Source organism: Apteryx mantelli, unplaced genomic scaffold, assembly GCF_036417845.1.
Source record: "Apteryx mantelli isolate bAptMan1 unplaced genomic scaffold, bAptMan1.hap1 HAP1_SCAFFOLD_20, whole genome shotgun sequence".
Taxonomy (NCBI): Eukaryota; Metazoa; Chordata; class Aves; order Apterygiformes; family Apterygidae; genus Apteryx; species Apteryx mantelli.
In genome coordinates this window covers 1,702,844-1,711,575 of record NW_027118553.1, presented here as the reverse complement: position 1 = coordinate 1,711,575, position 8,732 = coordinate 1,702,844, and positions in this window count along the sequence as shown.

The window sequence follows — 8,732 nt, the reverse complement described above, 5'->3', positions numbered from 1 at the left end:
GCCCTGCGGGACTCCTGGCTGCTCTGCGCCCAGGGGCTGTGGGGGGCGCGGGGCAGCAGCCCTGGGGCCTGTGCTGGTGCTGGCCCTGGCGCCAGTGCGGGGGCCCTGGGCATGGCCAGGGGCGCTGGAGCCCTTGGGCAGCATCCTGCTGCCCCCAGGGGAGGGCAAGGCAGGGCAGGGCAGGGCCCTGTCACCGCTGGAACCCCAGCCCCCTGCCCGCAGCAGCCCCGGGGCTCGGCAGCCCTTACGCTGCGCCCGGCAGGGCTGGGCTGTGGCCAGGCAGGGGCTGCTCTCTGTGGGGCCAGGCTGGGCCCTGGCGCATTGCTGCAGAGGGCTGAGGAGCCCCAGGGGCACAGGGCAGCCAGGGGCAGAGCAGCTCTGGGCCTGCCGGTGCTGGGCAGCAGAGGTGTGTGTCCAGGAGGGGGCTGTGGGAGATGTCCCTGCTGGACTGCCCCCAGCACTGCCCGCCACGGCTCAGAGAAAAGTGCTTGGGGTGAGCAGGGACTTGTGGGGTGGGGATGGCACCCCCACCTGTTTCCAAGCTGCTCTCCCCAACAGGCTGTCTTTTGGGTGCAGAGGTCTGACCCTCATTTGCAGGAGGAGAGGGGCTGAGGCCATCTGAGGACAAGATCTCTGAGCCCAAACCATGCTGTGCCAAGTTGGAAGCATAAAAGGATCGAGGGGGAAGGAGCAGAGGTTCTCCCAAAGAAGCAGAAACCTTGGGGTTTTTACAAGGTGAAGGATCCATTTCTTCTATGGGCATTTCCAGCAGGCTCTTGAGAGCCCCACGGGAGCTGCAGGACACCCCAGCTGCAGGACACAGGACCCCTTTCATGCCAGAGCCAGATGCCAAAGGGGGACCCACTCCCAGGGAAACCTGGCTGTGGATTTCCCCCCACTCTCCATAAGGGGACGGATCCAGCCCCACAGGATCCTTGGTGCTCAGGGCAGCCCCATCGCCAGGACCCAGGAGTCCTGGCTGCCACAGTGTCTGCTGAGCCAGATGGGACCCTCAGGCAGGGCTCTTGTGGCAGCCCCCAGCCCATCCTGCCACCCCCACAGCCCGGGACCCACAGTAGTTTTTGCAGTTAACCATCTCTGTGCAACACCTTGGGAAGGTGCTCCTGAAGGTGCTCCACCTTGGTGGAGAGCCGCAGGAGCACTGGGAACAAGGAACTGCGGTGGAGGTTCACGGTCTCAGTCCAGCAATTCTCCATCTCACTTGCCCCCTTGCCCTTGGATTGCCTCTCTACCCGGGGAGGAGGGACGGTCTTCCCATCTCATCACCCAAAACGCCTCTCCAGCGTGCCCCTTCCTCTCTGCCTGTCGGAGAGGGGCCCCAGCATGGCCCCGCTGCCTCCTGTCCCCCATCCTTGCCGTGAAGCAGCTCTGAAGAGTAGCAGTTGGGAGCGTGTGAGCAGTGCTCAGCAGCTCCTGGGCCTTGCAGGGAAGTGAGGGCACTGCCATGGCACCAGGGAGACCTCCCTGTGAAGTGCACATCCCACTGTGACCTCAGCTCGTGTCATGTGGGGGCTCAGTACGTCACCACCATGGAGATGGAGCAGCCAGGGAGAGAGCTGAAAGATTTCCCCTCGTGTTCTGGAAAGCAGACACCTCCCGTCACCCCAGTTATTTTCCAAAACTTGCTGATAAATTTTTTAGGAACATCCCCAGATGATGCCAAAGGCTGTGAGGTATGAAAAAGGGAGCCCTGGAGAGGACACCTCTGCACTGGGAGGTCTCTGCACTGGGCAGAGCTGTGTGGGAAGCTGGTGTTTGGGTGTTGCTTTGGGATTTGGTGTTTTTCAAAGACAGGATCAAAGTCATGTGAGATGAAACAGCACAAAACCTTGCCACAAGCTGAGGTGCTTTGGTGAGCCTCAAAACTGTTTTCTCCTGTGGGTCGCTCTTTGGCAGCAGGATCATGGGGTTACTCCTTGTTTCTCTTCCTGTCCACGCTGCTCCTCTTCTTGATCTCAGGCTCCCTGGGGTGGGCTTCAGACATCGATGCTGCAAATTGCACGACAGAGGGTACTACATAGGAATGAGGTTGCCCCAGGCCCTTCTGATCTATGGAGCTCTGGGGTTGGGAAGTGAGCTGACTCTCCCTTAAGGAGACACTGTCTTCAGTCCTAACGGGCCTTTGACTGTTTCCCTGTGGTGTCCTGCTGGGCTGCAACCTGCCCTCCAGAAAGGTACAGCTGTCTCATAGCACCCCTGTGATATCTGAGAGACAAATGAAGAAGGTGCAGAGATGCTGAGAGTATGGAGCTGGTGGTGGGAGGCTGTAAATGGGCATCTGAAAAGAGCCCTGTGCGTCCTTGGCTAGAAGGGGAGTGTGGAGACCTCCCTCTGGTGTCCTGAGAAAGGCAGAGAAGGTTGGAGAGCTGCACTTTGAAACTAGACTCGTCTGCTCTCAGCAGGGGCTGGTTTCTCTTTAAGGCTACATATGAGTGTGATCGTCCTCCAGCTCAAAGAGTTGCAAGCACAGGACAGCTGGGAACAAGACTAACAGACAAACTGGCTGTCCTCACTCTGCGGCAAGGGACAGGGAATCCATTTTTCCTGCCAAGGATTTCTACCCTCGAGGAACAGTCCTCAGGGGTGACAAGGACATCTACAAGAAAATAAACAATATTAAAAAATCCCTAAAACTCTGTTTCTCAACCCTCATTCTTTACAAATCAGAGTGAAGATGCTGAAAAGCCTTTCTACATGATGGGTGAATTTCACCTGACAGAAATTGTGAATGTCAGAGCTAGTGATCCACGTTGCCCCATTCCCACTACTGTACAGCAGAACAGGCTCCTCTGGAGCCCATGGGCAGAGATCCCTGCCCCTCATAACACACTCAGTGATCACAAAGTGGAGCTCAAGCAAGGGAGCTGCACACAGATCCTCTCCATAAAGAGAGAGGCAATGTGGGGGCTTGTATGAGAACTGGAAGATTTGGGGTTGTTTTTCTGCTTGAAAAGTTTCTCCTCACTTGTCAATGTCTTTTCCTCCTTGGACAGTCCCCCATGCCTGGAGATAGCAAAATGTTCAACGGCAGCTCGTTCAATGAGTTCCTCCTCCTGGCATTTGCAGACACAGGGGAGCTGCAGCTCTTGCACTTCTCGCACTTCCTGGGCATCTACCTGGCTGCCCTCCTGGGCAACGGCCTCATCATCACAGCCGTAGCCTGTGACCATCGCCTCCACACACCCATGTACTTCTTCCTCCTCAACCTCTCCCTTCTCGACCTTGGCACCCTCTCCACCACTGTCCCCAAATCCATGGCCAATTCCCTCTGGAACACCACGGTCATTTCCTACTCCGGATGTGCTGCCCAGGTCTTCCTGGTTGTCTTCTTTTTAGCAGGACAGTATTCTCTTTTCACTGTTATGGCGTATGACCGCTACAATGCCATTTGCAGACCACTGCACTATGGGACCATCATGGGTGGCAGAGCTTGTGCCAAAATGGCAGCAGCTGCCTGGGCCAGTGGTTTCCTCACTGCTGTGCTACACGCTGCTACCACATTTTCAATACCACTCTGCCAAGGCAACACAATGGACCAGTTCTTCTGTGAAGTTCCCCAGATCCTCAAGCTCTCCTGCCCAGACTCCTACCTCAGGGAAATTGGGCTTCTTGTGGTTACTGCCTGTTTATTGTTTGGATGTTTCATTTTCATTGTGCTGTCCTACGTGCAGATCTTCACTGCTGTGCTGAGGATCCCCTCTGAGCAGGGCTGGCACAAAGCCTTTTTCATGTGCCTTCCACACCTGGTCGTGGTCTCCCTGTACCTCAGCACCTCATTTTTTGCTTACCTGAAGCCCCCCTCCATCTCCTCCCCAGCTATGGATCTGGCATTGACTGTTCTGTATGCAGTGGTGCCTCCAACAGTGGACCCTCTCATCTACAGCATGAGGAACAAGGAGCTCAAAGATGCCCTGAGGAAAGTGATTTCATGGACATTTTTCAGCAGTGGTAACATTGCCTTTGCTCTCCACAATTGAATTCCAGTGTATCCCAACCAACCCTGAGCCTTGTTTGTTCACTTCATTTTTATTATGACTATTACTTGTGTTATTACTTTTATTATTATTATTATTATTATTATTATTATTTGTTATCATATTGCTACACAAATGCTTGGATTCATTCCACTTTTACTGAGACTGCTCTGTCTCACCTGATACCCACATAAAATTGTCTCTAACGCTGCATCAGAGCTGACTCCGCACAGTATCTCTGTAATAAAGTAGCTCCTACCCAGTGCAGTGCCTGAAGGCTGGGCTTTTCTTCCCAAGCTGGTGTCAAGAAGAGGCCTAAGGAACTGCATGTCAAAAGGGCCTGCTGGGAAAAGTTGTCCATGGGTTTAGAAGCAAAAAGCTCCTAATCATGTTATGATCTCTTAGAGACCAAGGGCTGGCTTTAGGATTCACCCATCACTGTCCAGTGACAGCAGAGATGACGAATTGTCAATGGTGATGTACACACCCAGGGCCATTCCACACGTTAAAGCACAGTGTCAGATGCCCGTCCTCCTGGAGGGGAATCTGGAGGTGCCAGGAGAGCTCCGGGAATCTCCTGGGACAGTGTGTGCCTGGGGTGGGCAGTGAGTGGAGCCTCACAAAGGGAGAGGTCCTCCAAGGTGGAGTCACCTAAGGGTAAAGTGCTAAACCCAGGTATCCGTGACCAAAGGAGGACTCTGCCATCCCAGCAGAGGCAGTGAGGACCCATCTGTCATGGGGAAGGGAGACTGGAGAGCGACTCATGTTGTCAATGTGATACCAGGGTCAGGATCTAGAGGTGCACCTGGACACAACTAGTACCCTTGGAAATGCTCCATAGTCCCTCCAAGCACCTGCCACATCCACAGTCCCTGGAGGGATTAGAGGCCGTGATCCCCATTTGGCTGGGTCTGCTTCCCACCCTGACCAGCATGGCCAGTGCAGAGTGACCCTCTGGCCCTGTGGCCCCACAGCCCACTCACTCTGCAGAGCAGCACCATCAGCTCGGGGCCCTGCGGCAGAAGAGGGGAGGGGGTGTGGGAATGGCCAATGAGATCAGAGGAGGGATTGAGAGAGATGAAAAGGAAGTGGAACTGGGCTTGAAATTGCCGACCTTTAATGCAAGACAATGTTCAGAATGTGGGCACACTGAAGCGAGCTCCCAGTGCAGAGCCAGAAGTCCTTGCTCTGCTGGCCCTCCACATGGCCTGGGAAGTGCCTGAAGAAGGATTAATGCTCCCCACCCTCTCAGCCCATAGTGCCATCGTCCCTCCTGACAGGTGGCACCAAAAAGGCTCCTGGGAGCCCTCGTGGGAGCTTGTGTTGAAGGAAGCAGAACCCAGGAGCCGTATCAGTTTGCTGCTGTCCCTCAGGCCCTGTGCCCAGCACATCTCCTTCAGACAATCTGTGTGTCTTCAGACACCCTGTGTGCTGGCCTTTACCTCAGATGTCACCCCCAGACAAGGCTCCATGCCCAGCTGCAGGACTGGGCATCCAGCTGTGAGCCCTGGGAGGGTGAGCCCTCTCCTGGGTCCTCTGCAGGGCTGGCAGGGAGCATGCAGAGGAGGTCCTGGGGCCGTCTACTGGGCCTGTAGACCATCCTCCTCCCATGGGGGGCCCTCATACAGAGTCTGTCAGAAGAAGGATCCAGCCCAGCTTGTTGTTGCATGAACAGAGAGGAGAAAGTGCCCCAGGAATCTCCTTCCAGACCCAGCCCCTCATACCAGCCATTTCCAGCACTGGCCATTCCCCATGGTGCTGGTGAGGGGTGATCTTGGAATGTGACCAGCTCCGTTTGCCTTCTGGGCTTAGCACGTGTATGGAGGGAATGGCCACCCTGCCTGGCCTCTCTGCAGGCTCAGTCCTCAGCAAACCTCAGAGCATGGCCTTCTGCTAAACCGAGGGGGACAGGATGAGGGCTGGGCAGGTGCTGGAGACTGGTGGGAGGCTGCTGAACAGGAGGACCATAGGGGCCAGGGCACCAAGGGCTGGGCCTGTGCAGGGATAAGGTGCAGATGGGAGCCACGACACTCCAGAAGCTCCCCACAGTCATGGAGGGGACTCACTGCTGCTAGCAGGGCTGGGGGTCTCTTGGGGGCTGCAGCCATCAGCACCGCTGGCCAGGACTCCCAGACCCAGCACAGATGCTCAGTGCTCAGTACCACAGTTTATGGTGCTCCCCGTCTCTTGTGTCACCATCCTCTCTCAGGAGCACTGCTGGGTGCGTCACTCCCTGCCCACTGTGGAAAGGAGCTGCTGGAGCTTCTCTTCTCAGCCCTGCTGACCCCAGCTCTGCCTTGGTGTCAGCCCACAGGCTCTGCCCTGGGTCATGCTATGTCTCCATACGCTCTCCTCTGAGACCATGTGGGGACCTGCAGCATGTATGTCTGCTTAGAGCTGGCCACCACGGCCCACCTGCATGGTCCCAGGAGATCCCAGCAAGGCTGTGCTTGGAGGTGAGGCTGTGATTGTCATTGGGCAATGTAGATGGGATGGTGTGGCTGGGGGCCAAGGGGAGGAAAGCACAAGAGACAAGTTTAAGGAAAAAAATATATATATATAGTCACCATGATAGTGGAGCAGTAGTGGGTCAGGGGTCAGGAGATCTTTAAAAACTCTCCTGGAGAAAGCACTTACCAACCTCATCTAACTGTAAAGTTAGACCATCTCAGAGCAGATCATGGTGCTGGAGATCTTCAGCAGGAATCTCCAGGGCTGGAATTCAGAGCAGTATCCCTGCACCCCGGGGTGTTGTGTGCCCAGGGCAGTGACTCTGCCTCCTGCGAAGGTCAGCACTCAGCCTGCCCGCGGAGCTCCCCACAGCACTGCAGGGTGAAGCTCTGGGTGGAAGGAGTCACCCCTGGCAAGGCTGGTTCCTTCTCCTGCTGAGATGGTGCTGTGTGGGTCAGGGCTGCTCTCAGCTCCAGCTCACCCCCACGATATTTCCAACAGGCCCTTTCTAGAGGACAGTCAAGGCAGGGACAGGGGTTACCTTAAACAGAAGGGCTCTCCTGAGTCGGTGCTTTCATTTTCCTCCTGTTTGCAGAGTGCTGGCAGGGAAAAGCCATGGGAGAGAGAAACAGCTCCCAGGAGGAAAAGCTCCAAGCAGTGAAGAAATGATCCGTGAATGAGAGGAAACTAGAACCATAAATTCTGTGGGAGGAGGGGAATTGGAGACCTCCCTGTCATGCCCTTCAATGCAGACCTCTTCCTCTAAGCAAGCCCCCTGGGTCTCCTCTCCCACCCAGCACAGCCTCTGCCCTCAAGGCCAGGGGCTCCAGGGTATGAGCTGCATGCTCTAGCCTGAGCTGCAGCAGAGGAGAGGGGCATCTCTTCTGCAGCGTGCCCATCTTCCACTGTGTGACAAAGGGGCTGAGAGCAACTGTCCTTGTCTGTGCAGGTCTGGGAGGTGGTGTGCACAGCTGGATGAGGGGAAGGCTTTCCTGACTGCCCATCTGTCTCTCGCTCCTTGCTTTCCCTGTGGTAGGAGCATCACAGTGTTGCTCCTTGCTTCTTCACCTCTCTGTGCTGGTCTAGTTCTTGCTCTTGTGCCCTCTGGGCTGAAGGAGGGGGGTTCAGCTGCAGTTAAGGCATTGACCCTGTGGGTGCTGCATGCAGTTGTCTTCATGGCAGTGGCATGTCCAAGTCCCCTTCCAACCTTCTAGGCAATACATTTCATCTGGTAGGGGAATGATCTGATTCTCCCCTAAGGAGAAGCCCCATCTCTAGCCCTCTTGACTGTCTCTCTAGGGTGTCCTGCCAGGTTGCAAGCTGCCCTCCAGAAGACCACAGCTCTCCCGTAACATATGTGTGATAGCTGAGAGTCCTTGTGCTGGTCATGTGAGTCAGAAACATCATCAAATGCTCTGAAGAGCTCTCCATAGCCCTCTCTCCATATGTGGGTTGAGAGAGAAGAATCTGGAAAGCTTCACTTTGAAACAGAACCCCTCCACTCTCAGGTCCACCCCGTTTCTTTCTTAAAGTAATTTGTGAGTGAGATTGTCCTTTAGTTGGGAGAGTTGCGAACACAGGGCAGAGAGGGGCAAGACTCATGGACAGAGCAGATCTCCTGACTCCGTACAAAGTCACCGTGAGCCCTTTTTCCTCTTGCAGTGCACAAGTGCTCATGCTGAGAGCAACTGAAATGCCAAAGATTTCTATGCCATCCAAGAAGGCTCCCAGGGTGTGATGGAGGCATCTGAAAACTAAAGAAATACAGAAACAGACCCCTCCACCGCAGCCCATTTTCTGGAGGAAATCACTGTTTACATGTTCACAGCCTTTCCACAAGACAGGTGGGTGTAATCTGCTGCAGGATGTGCACCTCAGAGCTAGTCACTTCCCAGTGCCACTACAGTGCCTGGAGAAAGAGGGAAGATGGTAAACTGACATGAGGACAGGGTCCATCTCATTGGGACAGAGGTGTCTGGAAAGGGACGGGCCAGCCCCTGCCTTCACTGCACTGCTTCTCTCCCTTGGCAGAGTGGGAGCTGGTGTGATTGATCCAGAAACAGACACTTCTGTTGAGGAGGGCAAGATCTGGAGAGATGAATCCCTCAGAAGGATCTTCTCTTTCGGAGTCAGCTGCCATGAGTGCTGTATTGGTCTCTCACAAGGATAAAAAGAGACTATTGCCACTGAGTTACTGGACATAAATCCCTTCACTCAGCTCATGGTGCCCATCCCCAGGGATGCCCACCAAATGCACAGGGCAGTCTGACATCTCCATTTGCACCC